This window comes from Hyperolius riggenbachi, chromosome 11 (genome assembly GCF_040937935.1).
Source record: "Hyperolius riggenbachi isolate aHypRig1 chromosome 11, aHypRig1.pri, whole genome shotgun sequence".
In the NCBI taxonomy this organism is placed as follows: domain Eukaryota; kingdom Metazoa; phylum Chordata; class Amphibia; order Anura; family Hyperoliidae; genus Hyperolius; species Hyperolius riggenbachi.
Genome location: NC_090656.1, coordinates 102152429 through 102173070, shown reverse-complemented (window position 1 = coordinate 102173070; position 20642 = coordinate 102152429).

Below are 20642 nucleotides of genomic sequence, written 5' to 3'. Positions count from 1 at the left end.
GTGTGGGGACTGACTTAGTCTTCAGTCGTGCAGTAGCCCTCCGTGATCCATTCCTCATTCATTTTGATAAAGGTCAGGTACTGAACTCTGTCATGACTTAGGCGACTTCTCTTCTCAGTAACTATGCCTCCAGCTGCACTGAAGGTCCTTTCTGACAGGACGCTTGCGGCAGGGCAAGAGAGAAGTTGTATGGCAAATTGGGACAGCTCTGGCCACAGGTCAAGCCTGCGCAACCAGTAGTCCAAGGGTTCATCGTCGCTTTTCGTAGTGTCTACATCCACACTCAAGGCCAGGTAGCCGGCTACCTGCCGGTCCAGGCATTGGTGGAGATTGGATCTGGAAGGACTATGGCGAGGAGTTGGACTAAAGAATGTCCGCATGTCCGACATCACCCTGAGATCACTGGAGTGCCCTGTCCTTGCCTGCATGAGGAGGAGGGAGAGTTACTGCCAGTGGTTCCTTGATTGCATTGTGCAGCCACATCACCCGTAAACGCATTGTAAAGCATCATCGACAGCTTGTTCTGCAACTGCTGCATCCTTTCCGCCTTGTGTTGAGTTGGTAACAGGTCCGCCACTTTGTGCCTGTACCGAGGGTCTGGTAGCGTGGCCACCCAGTACAGGTCATTCGCCTTGAGTTTTTTGATACGGGGGTCCCTCAACAGGCTGGACAACATGAAAGAGGACATCTGCACAAAGCTGGATGCAGACGTACTCTCCATCTCCTCTTGCTCTTCCTCAGTGACGGGACGCAACTCCTCTTCCTCCTCCCAGCCACGAACAATACTACGGGAACGTGGAGCAGCAGAAGCCCCATGTGACGGCTGCTGCGGTTGTTCTTCTCCCGCCGCTTCTTCTTCCTCCACAGAAACACTTTCCTCATCACCATCATCAGAGTCTGACTCCTCTTCTTCCCCCTCCGCCTCCTTCTCCCCCCTCTGTGCTGCCGCAGGTGTTGTGGAAACATCGGGTTCGGATGTAAATCGCTCCCACGACTCCTGCTGCCATAACTGTTATCGTTCACGCTCCTCCACAGCTGTATCCACCACTCTACGCACGGCACGCTCTAGGAAGTAGTCATAGGGGATCAAGTCACTGATGGTGCCCTCAGCGCGACTCACCAGTTTGGTCACCTCCTCAAAGGGCTCCATGACCCTACATGCATTTCGCATCAGTGTCCAGTTGTTGGGCCACAACATGCCCATCCTCACCGATTGTGTCCTTGTACTGTAATTATACAGGTACTGGGTGACGGCTTTCTCCTGGTCTAGCAGGCGAGAGAACATCAGCAGGGTGGAATTCCAGCGAGTCGGGCTATCGCAAATCAGGCGTCTCACCGGCAAGTTGTTTCTACGCTGAATGTCCGCAAAGCGTGCCATGGCCTTGTAAGAGCATCTGAAATGCCCGCACAACTTCCTGGCCTGCTTCAGGACGTCCTCTAAGCCTGGGTACTTGGGCACAAATCTTTGCACGACCCGATTCAGCACATGTGCCATGCAGGGTATGTGTGTCAGCTTTCCCAAATTAAACGCAGAAATGAGATTGCTGCCGTTGTCACACACCACATTGCCGATCTCAAGCTTGTGCAGGGTCAGCCATTGCTCCACCTGTTTAAGAGCAGCCAGGAGAGCTGCTCCAGTGTGACTCTCCGCTTTCAGGCAAGACATGTCTAACACTGCGTGACACCGTCGTACCTAGCATGCAGCATAGGCCCTGGGGTGCTGGGGCTGTGTAGATGGAGAGGAGATAACGGCACCAGCCGAGGAGGAGGAGGATGAGGACAGCGAAGAGGTGGTAGCAGGTGGAGAGGAGGTGGCTGGAGGCCTGCCTGCAAGCCGTGGAGATGTGACAAGTCGGTCCGCTGCGCAGCCACGTACACCCTGCTTGCTGCCATCGGTCACCAGGTTGACCCAATGGGCTGTGTATGTAATGTAGTGACCCTGCCCGTGCTTGGCAGACCAGGCATTCGTGGTCAGGTGGACCCTTGACCCAACGCTCTTTGCAATAGATGACACCACTTGCCTCTCAACTGCACGGTACAGTTTGGGTATGGCCTTTTGTGAAAAATAATTGCGGCCTGGTATCTTCCACTGCGGTGTACCAATGGCCACAAACTTATGGAAAGCCTCCGACTCCACCAGCTTGTATGGTAATAGCTGGCGAGCTAATAGTTCTGCCACGCCAGCTGTCAGACGCCGGGCAAGAGGGTGACTGGCAGACATTTGCTTCTTACGCTCAAATACTTCCTTCACGGACAGCTGAGTACTGCTGTGGGCAGGGGAGAAGGAACCGCTGAAGGAAAGAGGCGGTGTGGAGGAGGGTGGCTGTGAAGGTGCAAGGGAGAAAGCGGATGAAGACGATGCACCTGAAGTAGGAAGAGGAGAAGGAGGGTGGCTTGTCTTTTGTGTGCTGCTTTTCCTCAGGTGTTCTTGCCATAGCTGTTTGTGCCTTCTCTCCAGGTGCCTTCGTAAGGCACTTGTCCCTACGTGAGAGTTGGCCTTTCCACGGCTCAATTTTTGCTGGCGGAGACAACAGGTGGCTTTGCTCCGATCTGAGATACACATGTGAAAAAATGTCCAAACCGCTGAGCCCCCCTGAGGTGATCGCGCTATGGTGGCATCAGTCAGCATCTGACGTTGAAGGGCATGTTCGCTGGCTGTCCATAGCTGGCGATACATGGCGCCGGACACTCCCCCCAGCTGTTTCTGAGGACGAGCTCCCTCTGCTTCAATCATGGAGTCGTCTCCTCCTACTCCTCTCTGACTCCCCATCTGAACTGTCCCCCTGGTCATCTCCTCTACCGGGAACATATGTGGCATCCGTAAAATCGTCATCATAATCCTCCTGCCCAGCTTCGCTTTCCTCAGACACCTCCTCAACTGCACCAACTTCAGGTGGTTCATCATCCCCCTCCTCACACGTTACGTCCATACTATCTCCACCTAACTCAGACGCATGAGGTGATGTACCTGTGCCTTCTTCTTGTTGTTGCAGTAGTGGCTGGGAATCAGTGATTTCACCACCACCACCAAATAACTCCTGCGAAGTGTCAAATGCAGCGGATGTGGTGCTTGTTGTAGCGCTGGTGGCTGCGGGAGATGAGATGTTCTGTGTTAAATAGTCAAGCACATCCTGATCTTGTGAAGTGATGGCACGTGCCTTCTTCTGAGCACTGTATTTTGGGCCAGGTCCGCACGAAATCACAGCAACACCACCTCACACAGACCTGCCAGTGCCTGGTGGCCTTCCTCTGGGTCTGCCTCTACCTCTTCCTCTACCTAGTTTGTCCATTTTGTCCATCTTGGGGGGATGCTAGGTATTTGCAGTGAGCTGGATTCACTCAACACAACAGGTAGTTAGATGCAGTGAGCTGGGTTCAATGAACAGTAAAGGTACTTAGATGCAGTGAGGTGGGTTCACTCAACACATCAGGTAGTTAGATGCAGTGAGCTGGGTTCACTGAACAGTAAAGATACTTAGATGCAGTGAGCTGGGTTCACTCAACAGTAAAGGTAGTTATATGCAGTGAGGTGGGTTCACTCAACACAACAGCTAGGTATATTCAGTGAGGTGGGTTCACTGAACACAACAGGTAGTTAGATGCAGTGAGCTGGGTTCACTGAACAGTAAAGATACTTAGATGCAGTGAGCTGGGTTCACTCAACAGTAAAGGTAGTTATATGCAGTGAGGTGGGTTCACTCAACACAACAGCTAGGTATATTCAGTGAGGTGAGTTCACTGAACACAACAGGTAGTTAGATGCAGTGAGCTGGGTTCACTCAACACAACAGGTAGTTAGATGCAGTGAGGTGGGTTCACTGAACACAACAGCTAGGTATATGCAGTGAGGTGGGTTCACAGAGCACAACAGGTAGTGAACTGGTTTCACTCAACACAAAGCTAGGTATATGCAGTGATGAGGTGGGTTAAGTAAACACAACAGGTACTGGGTATATGCAGTACTGGGTAGTACAATGTACAGCTCCCTGTCACACACACAGGTAGTCACTGAATGTGCTGGGCTGCTGGCAGTGGCACACACACTATCAATTAGCAAGGCTGTGCATGCAACAAAAGTGTCAGTTTGACACAGGAAAAAAAAAAAGTACAGGATGAGCTCTGAAAAGAGCTGTTGAGGGGTGCTATAAAAGCAATAATAATCAGTCAGGAGCAAGCTAAGCAGCCAAGAACCAAACTAATCTTTCCCTAGAAGAACAAGTCTGCAGCAGCTGTCCCTTTCCTCTCTCTAACAGGCACACGAGCAGGGCCGGGACAAGGTCTATCACCAACAGAGGCTGAGCTGCCCAAGTGCGCCCCCCCCCCCCTTTCATCGGCCACATCTCAGATCTCAGTTTTTGTTCCTCTTTACCGGCTGGTGTATATAGTGAGCTGCTCCACAGGACTGCCTACAGTAATCATCACAGTACTGGAGATCACTTGAAGTCTTTTTTTGCTATGAGTTTTAGGTAGCCAGGTATAGGTGCCCCTTGGTTAGGGAGCCAGGTACAGGTATAGGGGCCCCCAGTATCACTCGAGGTATAGGTTCCCCTAATATAGGAAGCCAGGTATAAGTGCCCCCAGATTTCATTCAGATACTTGATATCCTCCTACATCTTCAAAACATACTGGTACAAAAACATACAAGTCAACTGGTCTCCCACAAACAATCCTATAGTGAAAATATTAGTCTATGGCTATGGCAGGGATTAGATTGTGAGCTCCTCTGAGGACAGTCATTGACATGACTATGTACTCTGTAATGTGCTGCAGAAGATGTCAGTGCTATATAAATACATAATAATAATAATATGGTAGGACATATGACTATGACAGGGATTAGATTGTGAGCTCCTCTGAGGACAGTCAGTGACATGACTATGTACTCTGTAATGTGCTGCAGAAGGTGTCAATGCTATATAAATGCATAATAATAATATGGTAGGACATTAGACTATGACTATGGTAGGATTAGATTGTGAGCTCCTCTGAGAACAGTCAGTGACATGACTATGTACTCTGTACAGTGCTGCAGAAGATGTCAGTGCTATATGAATACATAAAATTAATAATAATAATAATAATATGGTAGGACATTAGATTAGGACTATGGTAGGATTAGAGTGTGAGCTCCTCTGAGGACAGTCAGTGACATGACTATGTACTCTGTAACATGCTGCAGAAGATGTCAGTGCAATATAAATACATAATATTAATATGTTAGGACATTAGGCTATGACTATGACAGGGATTAGATTTTGAGCGCCTCTGAGGACAGTCAGTAACATGACTATGTACTCCCTTCAGTGCTGCAAAAGATGTCAGTGCTATATAAATACATAATATTAATATGGTAGGACATTAGACTATGACTATGGTAGGATTAGAGTGTTAGCTCCTCTGAGGACAGTCAGTGACATGACTATGTACTCCCTTCAGTGCTGCAGAAGATGTCAGTGCTATATAAATACATAATAATAATATGGTAGAAGATTAGATTATGACTTTGGCAGAGAATTACAAAGTGAGCTCATCAGAGGGCAGTCAGTGACATGACTATGTACTTTGTAAAGTGGTGCGAGTGATGGATGCGACAAAAAACCTGGTGCTGTTCCCCCAAATGTATAAATGTGCCCCAATGTGTGCATTTATACATTACCTGTCCTGTGTTGTTTATACCACACGGTGCCCATCCGTCTTCAGCTTCTTCCTGTTCCATTTGTGGTTCACATGCCACCAGCATATAGTGTGTGACGCATGTGTGATGTCACGTGTGCTAAATGCCAGCAGCGTGTGAAGCGCAAATGGAGGAGCGGAAGACGGATGGGCACAGCACGGTGGGCAACACAGGACAGATAATGTATAAATGCACACACGGGGGGCACATTTATACACTAGGGGGTGGCGGCGGATGCAGCAGAAGCAGGGGACTCCTCTGATTCCCAAGAGATGTCATGCTAAAATCGATGGGGAATTGGTCTGAGGTGTATGGGCATCTGACAGATCTCTCTCTAATCAGATTGGTGAAATCTGCCCATCATCTGTAGATGTATGGCTGCCTGTACTCTAGCATGGCAGCATTAGGACACTGCAGTGTCATTTCTGTAACTCCACGTCCTTATTTGTCTTGTCTTATCAGTACTGGGAGTGAAGGGGGGTAGGGAGAAGCACAGAAAGCTGAATGGCTTTACAGCCTGTCTCCCTCACTTCCAGAGCACAGGTTCAGGATGGAGGAAGGGCGCAGGGCTTCTCTCTCACATAAATACCTTTTGCCTTCGGTGTTAGAATTCCATTCTCCATCAGCCAGCCATGCTTGACTGGGCGGCTTCCTGGGGGAGCAGCTGGATGACATCACTGACAGAAGTCATCTAAGAAGAGTTAAAAAAAACAAACAAGGAACTGTCTACCAATCTTACTGTCTAAACTAAGTATGACTCCTTATTAGGTGCACTCTTTCAGAACAACTGTGCAAAGAGCTTTTTATCTCCCCTCCCTTAGCTGTGTGTCTTGCAGGACAGTGGAAAAAAAAACCTTTTTTTTCCTTAACTGTCTGAGGATTAGAAGGTCTTTGAAAGCGCCCCAGTCTGACCTGATGACCTGCCGCTCAGAGGCTCCCGCCTCTCCAGCCTCTGTGTTGTCCCGGCCCTGCACACGAGTGAGGCTAATGGCCGCCGGACCCTGCCTTATATAAGGGGGGGTGGGGCTCCAGGGCTTAGTGTAGCCTGAATGGCTACAATGTGCCTGCTGACTGTGATGCAGAGGGTCAAAGTTGACCCTCATAGTGCATTATGGGGCGAATCGAACTTCCGCAAAAGTTCGCTTGGTCCAGGCGAACGCGAACCCCCAAAGTTCCCCTGGAACCGTTCGCCGGCGAACCGTTCGCTACATCTCTAATCATAAAGGAGATCATTCCCTTTTTTTCATTAAAAATTCGAATCTATTACCAAAAAAGACACTAAACATATTAAAATGGCAAAACAATGCATATAGCCATTTAACAAGAATCATTGCACATGATTTATGTATCACAAATATTTCAAATAACTGTATTCCTATGAATTTAAATGGTGCAGAGGAAAAGGGGCGATTTCTCCTGGGGTTAGGGTGCATCAGCACATATCTAAACAGTCGCTATAAAGGTTCTGGAAGGTCTGGGTGGTGAATTGCAGGTTTGGAAACCCAGGTACCGATAAGAAAAGGAGACAAAAAGAGAACCGGGAGCGCCAATACTGTAGTATTTCTGGGAAATGGGAAATGTAAACATCCAAATATGGGTTGCTATAGGCAACTACAATTTCAGACATGTGGGGAAAGACCGTCGCCTTACGGTTATGATGTCTCGGTTGGGTCAAGGTGGGTTGTGCTCCAGAAAAAGCAAAGAACCACTGGATGTAGTCACTGAGGTAGCCCCTGGGACAGGGAGAAGACAATTTAAGATGGGAGAAAGCACCCCAATTCTGATACAATATGTAGTGAGTGGACGTAAGTAATAATAGGAATAGCCTTACCTTGTAATAAAAGGGTCAAGATTTTTATAGAGTCTGAGCTATGTATCTCCATTTCAGAGTGCAAATTTGTACATGTCTTGTGTACCCCTGATCTGTAACAATAGCTCCTTGTTAAGATGCTATTCTGCCTTTTCTAAAAAAAGAAGAAAAAAAGCTAAAACTAGTATGCCCCTCTGGTCCAGTAGCCCTGCTGTGGTCATGACCTCTGCATTCCCCATTACTTTACTACTGGGGCATGCAGAGAAAACATTGCAGAGACATACTCATCAAAGGCCTCAAACACAGGGATGAGCAGTAACTACGTCAGTGCGAATTTACGCATCGTAGTTCGCATCTACGCATCGTAGTTCGTAGGTGAAGTTTTAAAACTACGCTTACGAATTTACGCGTAGCGAAGTACCACTACGCGTAGCTTACACCCACGATGCGTAGTTAACATGTGTATTGCGCAGTGAACTACGAATGCGTTACTCGCGGCTTATTTGCCGCATGCGATTGTATGCTTACAAATTTACGCATTGGAAAGGGGAATGTACGCATAGAAGAGTTCCCGGTTTAGGAATTAAAAAAAATTTTCGGCATGCGGGCATAAGCATCCGCATACACTACACTTCGCACTACGCGTGATTGTGTATTTTAACGCGTAGTCTACGAAATGCATATGAAGCAAATGTTTTTTATTTCGAAGCCATAGTTTGGCGAAGCGTAATTGCGTAAAACTTCGCGTAGTTCCAGCGTAGAGAAGTTGGCTGACTACGACCATCCCTGCTCAAACCCTCATGGCTGTAGAAGACCTACTTATATGCTCGCTGGTGGGTAGAAAATTAGGAATGTATGACTTTTTTTTTTCTTTTAAGTTTTGATCTTGTCAGAGGACACCAGCAGCTGAGTGATCAAGGATGTCACCGGAGTCATTCTGATGAAGTGAATATTTTGTTTTTTACAGATAAGCAGTCAGGTTAAAAAAGGACAAATGCACTACATGCCCATTTGTTCAATAAATGACATGACTATTAGCTTTAAGAGGATGCATTTCTTTCCTTAACCATATTGATACTGGTCAACAGAGGAGAAAGGTAATTGAATATGCTTTAGATCAGGGAAGGTTTTCATATAGATTGAGACTAACTGAAAAAATGATTTAAGAGAATTTTACATCAAAGAGCTCTGAAGGCTACCCAGTTAAAATAGATAGCCTTGCCTTCCTTCACACCATCATGTATATACGGTGATGTGTGGGAAGACTTCCCTTACAGCCATTCTAATTAAAAAATGGTGGCATCCGCTAGTGAGATGTAGAGGCTTATTAGATGCTTTCCAAGCAGCAGAACTGAAATAATTATGAAGACATGTGAAAGATATCCATTTTAAATATAGAAATTCACACCAAAACCCTTGGTGTAATACGTTTGCTAGAATTTTCCAACACAAAGCCTGGAGTTATTAAATAGTTTTACAACTTAGCTTTTCCAGTAAATGTTAGAGAGAATGTACAGCCAATTTTTTGTAAAATATATATTTTTTTACTATGCAAAGTACTATTTTTAAAATAAACATTTTCAGCTACTGAATATTTACTCGTATTTATGAATATTGAATTTGTCCAATAAGATGCTTGCAGTTAAATCTCCAAACAATCTTGGGTAACAAGTTCCATCTCTACTCACTGCTGGTTGGGAGATTCAATTACCTGAATTGGAAAAATATATATAAAAATTATTCTAGCTAACCACGTTGATAGGATGGTTGATGCTAAGTATGCTACATGCCACAAAGCAGGTAATCATTGTCCTTCTGAGTTGTAAGGGATATATATATATATATATATATATATATATATATATATACATATATACATATATATATATATATATATATATATATATATACATATATACATATATATATACATATATACATATATACATATATATATATATATATATATATATATATATATCGCATGTCAGTTTCTTGTTTTTGCTGTTTGGGGGTGCAGTAAGTTGATTTTACACTTACAAGCAATGATTATCATTCAAATATTTTACACCATTTATTACAGTCCTCCAAGGCTGTAGAACATAGGAGAACATGCTGTAAGTGAACTGTCAATCCTGACCTTTTTCACTGCCCTTTTTCGGTTTAGACTGGACCACAGCTAAATTCCCAATTAGTTACTGGGATAGTAATCATATGAGTTAATCTACAGTAAGAGCTTACAGTATATGATCCTGGCCAGTAGTGTAAAGTCTTGTCTTTTTTTTAATTCCACACTTATTGTACAGGATTACAGATGTTCTTTAATGTTTCAGCCCTCCCCCAGGCTCAGTGTTTTAATGTTCCTGGCTGAAGGTGCCCACACCTTACTAGATTTGTGGCAGATTTGATCATATTGATTGAATCTTCCAGAGATCAATGTTGCTGCCTGAACATAATTTTGACTGATTTCTCACCAAAATCCATCGAAACAATCAATCCGGTATGCTGAAAAGTTATGGCTCAAAAGGGACCTGTCGGGTGTGTGGCAGCAGCGGCATTTGATTTTCCAATGACCGACAGACATGAAGGGCTCCTGGATGGTCTCCCCCTCGTGTAATGTGTACCCCTCCTGACCTGTGGTGAGTGTGGAAGCAGTAATCAGTTCACCTGTCCGCTGGCTTGCCTCCTCCAGTGTCCTGTTTCTTCTCTAAATCACTGTTGGGCCACTGTACTAAATGGTGGAAAGGCATGTGCAAGGTCACGCATTTGCCATCAAGTCACAAAGTACAAGCACCCCTGGTGGTGATAGGGAGAAGACACAGGACGCTGTAGAAGGCATGGCAACAGATAGGTGAGCTGCACTGCTTCCACACTCACCATGGGCTAGAGAAGTACAAATTACGTAGAGTAAACCTGGGGGGGTCGGACAGGTGAGGGCAGCTGCACAGACTTCCAATAGATTTCATACAAAAATAGATTTTAAATCTGTGTACCCTACACTGGCAGCAATCGATCCCTCTCTGATCAGATTCAGTCAGAAAGGGACCGATCTGATGGTTGAATTTGCTGGCGATTCACCAGTGTCTGAGCACCTTAACGCTAGCATTGAGAAATGCGATTGCTGAACACTCCTCTTGTAAACTGGCTGAGCAGCTAACTATTAACTTACCCTGTTTATTTGAAGTAGGTGTAAAACTCTGTAGATGTACATAAAAAGTCAGAGCCTCTAGCCCACGGGTGTCAAACACAAGGTTCATGGCCCAAATATGTTCCTCCTTGCTATTTTATATGGCCCTCCAGAAAATGATTGCACACTGCTAGAGATGAGCGTAATGGCGTAATTACGATTTCGCGAAATTTCGCGTAATTAGTGTAATTACGTTTATGGCCATAAGTACATAATCATAATGAAGAAGGATTTCGCGAAATTTCGCGTAAGCGTAATTTTCGCATTACAACGGGTATTACGAAATTAATGCGTATGGCCATGCTCCGGAAGCGGAAAAGTTGACGCATGGATCAATGTTAGGTAGCCGCCGACTTTAAGGGTTAATAGCAAAGCCCCCTTAAATGCTAAGAGCCTCAAATTTGGAGAATATATTAAGGAGATCAGAAGGAATAAGAGGAAAACATTTTTTTTCAAAAAGACCTTATAGTTTTTGAGAAAATCGATGTTAAAGTTTCAAAGGAAAAATGTATACATTTAAAAACCAGCCGACTTTAACGGTTAATAGCAAAGCCTGCTTAAAGTTTAGGAACACCAAATTCCCAGGGTATATTAAGGGGATCAGTGGGAATAAGAGGAACAAATTTTTTTTCAAAAAGACCTTATAGTTTTTGAGAAAATCGATTTTTAAGTTTCAAGGGCGAAAATGTCTTTTAAATGCGGAAAATGTCAGTTTTTTTTGCACAGGTAACAATAGTGTATTATTTTCATAGATTCCCCCAAGTGGGAAGAGTTTTACTTACTTCGTTCTGAGTGTGGGAAATATAAAAAAAACGACGTGGGGTCCCCCCTCCCAGACCTCTTTAACCCCTTGTCCCCCATGCAGGCTGGGATAGCCAGAATGCGGAGCACCGGCCACGTGGGGCTCCGCACCCTGACTATACCAGCCCGCATGGTCCATGGATTGGGGGGTCTCGGAAGGGGAGGGGCAGCCAAGCTTTCCCCTCCCCCTCCGAGCCCTTGTCCAATCCAAGGACAAGGGGCTCTTCTCCACCTCCGATGGGCGGTGGAGGCCGCGATTTCCTGGGGGGGTTCATGGTGGAATCTGGGAGTCCCCTTTAAAAAGGGTTCCCCCAGATGCCCACCCCCCTCTCCCAGGAGAAATGAGTATAGAGGTACTTGTACCCCTTACCCATTTCCTTTAAGAGTTAAAAGTAAATAAACACACAGACACTTAGAAAAAGTATTTTAATTGAACAAAAAACATAACCACGAAAAAAGTCCTTTAATATTCTTAATTAACCATTAATACTTACCTGTCCCTTTAAATAAATGATCCCTCGAAATAGCCTCGGAAATGTTCTATCAGTTACAATGTAACAAAGTTATTACAATGTAACAACTTTGTTACATTGTAACTACGCCGCACCCGACGTCACTCGCCGCTCAGCCGCCGCAGCATACACTTACGCGTCCGTGCAGGACGCTAAGTCCCCGCAGCTCCCGCTGTCCACCCCACCCACATCTGTCACCCACATGTGAGTGACATGTGGGTGACATGTGGGAGAGGCGGGGAGGGCAGCGGGAGCTGCGGGGACTTAGCGTCCTGCACGGACCCGACAGAGCTCTGAGCTATATAGCTATATAGCTCAGAGCTCTCTAAAGCATCTTTGTATTTGGGCTCCAAGGAGCCCCATTGGTCCTTAGCAGACCAATGGGGTTCCTTCTGATTTGAAGGAACCCCATTGGTCTGCTAAGGACCAATGGGGCTCCTTGGAGCCAAAATACAAAGATGCTTTAGAGAGCTCTGAGCTATATAGCTCAGAGCTCTGTCGGGTCCGTGCAGCGCAGACGCGTATGCAGCGGCGGCGAGTGACGTCGGGTGCGGCGTAGTTACAATGTAACAAAGTTGTGTTGGTGTTCCTAAACTTTAAGCAGGCTTTGCTATTAACCGTTAAAGTCGGCGGGTTTTTAAATGTTTACATTTTTCCTTTGAAACTTTAACATCGATTTTCTCAAAAACTATAAGGTCTTTTTGAAAAAAAAACTTTCCTCTTGTTCCTCCTGATATCCTTAATATGTTCTCCAAATTTGAGGCTCTTAGCATTTAAGGGGGCTTTGCTATTAACCCTTAAAGTCGGCGACTTTTTTATATTATACGGAGCGTTACGGTTTAACGCGAAATTACGGTAGCGTTTAATGCAAAATTACGTCATGAACGAAACGCGAAATTACGCATTGAAAATTACGTTTACGGTATTTTCAATTACGATTTTAATGGCAATTACGCTACCGTAATTTCGCATCGTAATCGCAAATTTTGCATGCGTAATTTTAGTAATGCGAAATTACGAAAATTTCAGCTCAACTCTACACACTGCCTTCCTATTTAGAGGAGCACACCGGTGACAGTGTTTCTGGTTGAAACACTGTCATTTTGAGGTGCAATGTTAGCATGGGACCCCCTCTTGTGAACCAAACCCCCTTGTGTCCCTGGTAATTAGATTTTGGCCCTTTCTGTGATTGAGTTTGACATTCCTGCTCTAGCCCTAAACCTTAAAGGATACCCGAACTGAAATGTGACATAATGAGATAGACATGTATATATACAGTGCCTAGCACACAAATAACTATTCTGTGTTCCTTTTTTTCTTTCTCTGCCTGAAAACGTTAAATTTAATCTGTAGATGGCTTCATTATACTGATGTAGTTTAATCACACAGGGTAGTAGCAGCAATGGGTGAGGGAACTGATTAAAGGATACCAGAACTGAAATGTGACATAATGAGATAGACATGTGTATGTACAGTGCCTAGCACACAAATAACTATGCTGTGTTCCTTTTTTATTTTCTCTGCCTGAAAGAGTTAAATATAAGGTATGCAAGTGGCTGACTCAGTCCTGACTCAGACAGGAAGTGACTACAGTGTGACCCTCACTGATAAGAAATTCCAACTATAAAACGCTTTCCTAGCAGAAAATGGCTTCGGAGACTATCAGTGAAGGTCACACTGTAGTCACTTCCTGTCTGAGTCAGGACTGAGTCAGCCACTTACATACCTGATATTTAACGTTTTCAGGCAGAGAAAGAAAAAAAGGAACACAGAATAGTTATTTGTGTGCTAGGCACTGTCTATATACATGTCTATCTCATTATGTCACATTTCAGTTCGGGTATCCTTTAAGCTTTGCTTAGGAGATACATTTGGCATAACCTTTGTTTATTTACTGCACCCAGGAAAACCAATGGAGCATCTTTCAGGTAAGTATATTCTAAAGGTGGCCACACACGATACAATTTTTAAAATATCTGTTCAATTTAAGAATTGCAATAATTTTTTCTGACTGATTATAACATTTTAAAAATATGACCAATGCATCACACACGTATGTAAATTTTTTCCCCAATTATTATAAAAATGATTGGAAACTCTGACAAAATTGCTAGGGTATGTATATTAATAATTGGACAATCCAGCACACACCATACAATCTTTAGAAAGATTGAAGAAAAATATCTGGCATTTTGGATCGATTAAGATCAAAGAAAACGGGAAATCCGATTGGATTTTTCAGTCGAATGAAAAAAAACCTTTCGATTTTTTTCGAGAGATCAGATCGTTTTTATCGAATTAACGTAAAATCAGATCATTTTATTGTATCGTGTGTGGCCACCTTAAGGGCTGGTTCACATGGGCGTCTGCTGAGCTTTTGCTTGGCATTGCGTTCAAACGCCAGCGTTTAAAAGCTAGCTTTTGAAAGCTTTAGAAAAGCGTTCAAGGCTAGCAGTTCTGGTCTCTGCTATTGTTTCCTCGCGTTTACTGCCTCTGAAAGCAGCATGTTGCTTTTGAGACTAGACGCAACGCTGGGATCTACTGCCAGGCTTTCATGAAAGCCTGCAAAAGCCAGCTCTAAACGCTCCCATTCACTTGCATGGGATGGCAGTAGATCCCAAAAAACGCTGCGTCTGAAACGCTGCGTTAAACGCCACAAAAACGCCCGTCTGAACCAGCCCTAAGTCTATGTAATGCTCTGTATGGCCCTTCCAATCATTCTCACTTTATTAGAGAAAGGGAGGTTGCCGGGATACCATGACAATGCCTCTCTGCATCACAATTATTTGCAAATATATACAACTGAAATATTATTCTTTACAATTACAGACAAATATAGCAGGTCTTCATGTTAGCTAGTTGGACTTCAGCTGGTGAAGGCTCATTATTTCGCACTTAGTCAATTACAGCTCTTGTTATGCTCCTTTCCTGCCAGCTATACATTGATTTATCAGCTATCCCTATTATTATTTTACTCCATTATCTACCATAGTGCTGTACAAGGTTTATTGGTCACATTAGTGCCAGTGGGTGTTGTTAATACAAAGTATAGCTGAAACATCAACAATACAAGTTCAAAAGTACCCGTATAGTTAAGGCTTAGTTCAGTAAAAGCAACTGATGTTATAAGTGCATGTTGATTTGAAAGGACCAGTACAACAAAAAAACAAGTTTTTTTTGCAGGTTCTTAAGCCTACTGAATGTTTCTAAGTGTCAATGTGAGAGGTTTTTTTAACCCCTTGTTTTATTAAAGGGGCAAAGAAATGTTATTTTTCAAACATTATCAGAATCCGGCAAACCTAGCAGATGCCTGGCTAAAAAAAGAAAAACGCATTAAAATCATGTGAGTTTCTCCCAAAATTTAAATTACACGCAGATAACACCAATGGCAGGATAATATTAATGAGATGTAGTCGATATCAACCACAGCCACTAAAGTCGCAAGGACAGGGAATTTCTTAAGACATTTGTTGATAAAATAGGCTGATATCAATTGCCTGCAGAAAATGTGAATAGAGATGGCCTGAACGGTCCACCCGGCAGGTAGTCCGAGCGGATATCAGCTACCCACGCCTGCGGCGGGTAGAAAACACATAGCGCGTTCGACCCGCCCCCTATACCTCGTCATTGGGCTAAACTTTGATCCTCTACACCACAGTCAGCAGACACATGGCAGCCAATCAGGCTGCACTCACCCACGGACCCCCACCCCCCCTATAAAAACGCAGCAGCGCCGGCCATGTTTTCAGTCTGCTGATGCTGCTATAGTGAGAGGAAGGGAGAGGTTTCTGGAGAGATCGGGAAAGCGTTAGTTAGGCTGTTAGCATGCTCCTCACTGAATTATTGAAAGCACCCCACAAAAGCTCTTTTGAGAGCTAATATTCTTATGATTTTTATTTTTTTTGGTGTGTGTGTGTGTGTTACCACAGAGGCATAGATTCAGCCCTGTCGCAGCTGGGCATTGCTGTGTTGTGTCAGGCCCAACACACACTATTACTAGTGCATATATTTTCAAAAAGCTATTTTGAGAGCTAATATTCTTCTGATGTGTTCTTTTTTGTGTGTGTGACACTGGCAGTCTGACACTGAATAGATACAGCCCTTGCTGTACTACTGTGCCTGGCCCAGCACACTGTGTTACCACTGTGCATACCTTTCTACTGTATTTGTGTGACAGCACACTCTAATATACCAGTGCATACATTTCCCCTGTATTTGTGTGTCAGCACACTCTATTATACCAGTGCATACCTTTACCCTGTATCTGTGTGACAGCATACTGAATTATTTCAGTGCATACCTTTCCGCTGTGTTTGTGTGACAGCATACTGTATTATACCAGTGCATACCTTTCCCCTACATATGTGTGACAGCACAATGTATTATACCAGTGCATACCTTTCCACTGTATCTGTGTGACAGTACACTGTATTATACCAGTGCATACCTTTTCCCTGTATCTGTGTGACAGCATACTGTATTATACCTGTGCATACCTTTCCACTGTATCTGTGTGACAGCATACTGTATTATACCAGTGCATACCTTTCCACTGTATCTGTGTGACAGCACACTGTATTATACCAGTGCATACCTTTCCGCTGATGTGAAAGCTGAAATGCTACAAAGTAGCGGTGGGTCACAATTAATTTATGCTGGCCACAAAGCCTGTTACTGTCTATCTGAACAGGAACAGTGTATGATTAACCTTGTGGAACTAGTGGAGAGAGATGCCACAATGTACAGTTTCCATCCATCCATCCATACTATCCTGATGTGGTCGCTGGAAGCTGAATTGCGTCTTACCCCAGTGTCAAGGTTGAACTGGAGGGGGAATTATAATTAACTCCGTCTGGACTTTTGCAGAGTGAGCCGTTTTTTGGCTTTATCCCACATCCAAATTTCCCAGCACCTTAATTACATGTATGCAGTGCTTGAATCTCAGGACTTTAGAATGAAGAATGCTAGCTACTAGACCACTGTGCTCTATAGTGACAGACAGTCCTTCATAATTATCAGGCAGGTCCTCCTGAGAATCAGATCTCTTAGCATTAGACAGCTCAGTGTCAGGTGGATATCCTCTAGTGTCAGGGCCTTTAGTGTAGACAATATCTCCCCATATCCCCCTTAAGCTAGGGTCACACCTGTCCATGCAGAGAAGCATTCATTTTCTGCCATGGGTGTTTTGAGTTATTTCCTGGAACGTTTTTCAGTTGCATTTTTTATGCATTTATTTGTGTGATTCCCTTTTGCATTTTTTATAAAAATATATATTTTTCAAACATAATATTTGATTTTAAATTATTTTTTCCCTTTTTTTCTTTAAAAAATGCATGTGACACTAGCCTTAGCCCATTCACACTTAGAAACATGAAACGCCAGCGATTTTTGCCGGTAAAAATCACTGGACAGTGCAGTGATTTTTTTTCCGCGATTGCGTTTAACGCTTCTATAGCACTGAAACACGTTCTCCGGAAAATCGCCTGATAATGGTGCAGGCTACACGTTTGCGTTTTGCGATTTTGGGTGATTTGCGGTGATAAGCGCAAATCGCCCAAGTAAGAATGGGCCCATAGACTTTTATTACACTATTGCTTTCAAAACCGCTAGCGTTTGAGCGTTTTGTCAAAATTCCCGGCAAAACTCTCAAGTGTGAATGGGCCCTCAGTGTAAGACCAGAGCAGGATCATCAACCAGGCAACCTAGGCAGGTGCTTGGGGCCTAATGGTGGTCAAGGAGGCCCATCTGGCACCTGGTAACAGATTTCCCCTTCATGGTCTCCCTTTGTGTCAGTCAAATTCCTCCTATCATCCTACTCAGTGTCGGTCAGACCCCCCCCCCCCCCGCTCCCCCTGCCTCTGTGTGGCAGACAGGGAGGGAAAGATTTCCATTAGCTAGCCAGGGGTTGGGCAAAAAAGGAAACAGAGCGCTCCATGGTATAAAATCTGGGGGGTTGTTTATTACACACAAAATTAAGCTACTTACAGAATTAAAACTTTAATGGTGCATGTAAACATACACAGGGCAGGGACCCTCTCCTCAAGGCAGCTTGTCTCTCCGGGCCATGGCCAGCAGTGTGGTATCCGATGTTAGGGATAGACAGTGACAAGTAGGTGGGTGGGCATTACCTAATCTACAGTCTGGTGTGGTGTCACCTGCAGTTCCTTAACCTCTGACCCCAGAAATACTACTATGCTTTGTTTAAATACTTCAAATATTAACAGATGACTTGATATAATAATAATAATCCAAACATTTGTATACCGATTTTCTCCTGTTGGACTCAAAGCGCTCAAGAGCTGCAGCCACTAAGGACACGCTCAAGAGGCCACCCAGCAGTGTTAAGGAGTCTTGCCTTGAACTCCTTACATAATAGGTACTGGCCCTAGCCAGGATTTGAACCCTGGGACACTATCCAGCCACTGCTGGATATGAATAAGGATTTTTTTTTTTCATAGAGAAATTGAAGATGTAATTGAAAGGTATTCATTTTTTATGGCGTGTTGATGATATAGTCCATGTGTTCCTTGTTTTTATCTCTGTCTTTTAAAAAGCTCCAGGTCCCTCAAGTTAACTCCTCTTCACCCAGCTTCATTTATAAACTACAGGCCGACATGAAAGACGCTTGTCAATATTTAGCACCACACAAAATGAATGCGGTAGTACCTCTCGCCTTTGTCCTCCGCAACACAGCACAGGAAAAAAGCATAAACGCATTCTTCACAGCGGACTTTGCCTCCAGCAATAAAAGCACACAGACCTTTTAAATGCAGACCAAGTTTCCGACTCCTGCTTCAAAAATTCAGTCAATCTTGTAATTTATTAATACTCGCAGTCTGCCTAATAGCCAAGATATACGGCTGCTTTTTCTGCAGAGCTGGTACATTGTCACCTCATTATTAAGCTGAAAAAAAACCTTTTGGGTACAATTATTTTCTACAGAGAAAAGCAATGCTAAGTCTCGAGTAAGTGGATTAATATCGATTCCTCAAGCAGATTCATTTGGATTCACAGTCAGTAATTATAAAATGTGAGGTAAGCAGCTGTTTGGTACCGCGAAAGGAGGATTTAAACCAAAATCCTCTAACGAACAAAGGTACAAATAAGCATCGGATTGATTTTTGTAATGGATGATGACTAGGTTTGAGTACAGGAGGCGTACACAGTGAAATAGTAGCTGTTATGTGATCTTTTTTCTGTGAATCATAATAAAGTCTGCATTCTCTGCCAGGAAAGCAATGAAAACTACATTAACCAAGGTTATCCGATAAAATAGAGCAGGGAACAAAGCGATAAGGTGCAAAGTGCAATGCAGCAATCAGAATCCATCTGCTCCAGCTGGGCTGAACTCAAAATAATAATCTGATTGGCTGATGAGGGTTGATACGGACCTTACTAGTTATTGAATAAGCATTTAAAGCAACCCTGTGTTAAACTTAGTGTTCACTAAGGGTAAGAGCTTGCAGTGTGTTCTTGTATCCATTAATGTGTGCACTTTTTTTCTCCTTCATCAGGGCTGTTTCTTACATATTTGGTGCCAGGCAACGTCATCTGTGTCACTTGCCGCCTCCTTCTCCCCCACCACCCTCATGCACTGAAAGGCATATTTTACTGGCAGGCAAAAAATGATAGGTAGATTCCAGTATCAGGCCAGTATTTATCATTCGATTCTAGTGGAAAGCAGGTAGCGATCATTAGATGATATTGGCAGCAGCAGGTTTTTAGATCATTAACTCAGGCAACTACTATAATCACTTCAAAGGTTTGATGTTCTTCAGATCATCCGCCTGCTGACTAAAGCCTCAAATAGAAGGTTGAACTCTTAAAAATACAGGGACACCCCTCTACATTGACGGTGGGATGTAAAGGAGATGATATTCTTCTAGGCTCTAAGAAAGTAGAAACCAAGGAAAGGCTAGCACTATTTACAATGGTTTAAAGATGAGCTTTACTGTAACTTCATAAATTAAATATCTTTTTACAATACTAATTTATAAAATATTTAATCAATGTTTGTCCACTGTAAAATCTTACCTCACTCCAATTTACATTCTTAAATGTGTCAGACATGCCAGCATTTTTACTGCTGGCAAGGTGAATCAATGGGAAAAAAAAAATTCCCCCCTCTGCAAAGTAAGCAGAAGCATTACATCATCTTCAAGAGTCCTCAGGGAGGAAATTGCTTAAAAAATCACAGAGCAAACACATAGCATGTTTTATTGTGTTAAAGGGATTTAAAGGAAAGTGACTTACCTCCCATGTAATTATTGTCTAATATGCCTATTTAAAGGATACGTGAACTGAAATAAAACATTGAAATTACAATAAATACGTTGTGGGATAAAGCATTTTCTGAAAAAGATGTTACTGCTGCTCATTGCCTTAAAGGGTCACTTAAGTAAAAAAAAATGAGTTTTACTCACCTGGGGCTTCCAATAGCTCCCTGCAGCTGTCCGGTGCCCTCGCCGTCTCCCTCCGATCCTCCTGGCCCTGCCGGCAGCCACTTCCTGTTTCGGTGACAGGAGCTGACAGGCTGGGGACGCAAATGAGTGATTCTTCGCGTTCCTTGCCACAATAGCGCCATCTAAGCTGCTATAGCATATATCATATACCATATAGCAGCATAGAGGGTGCTAATGTGTCTGGGAAGGCGAAGAA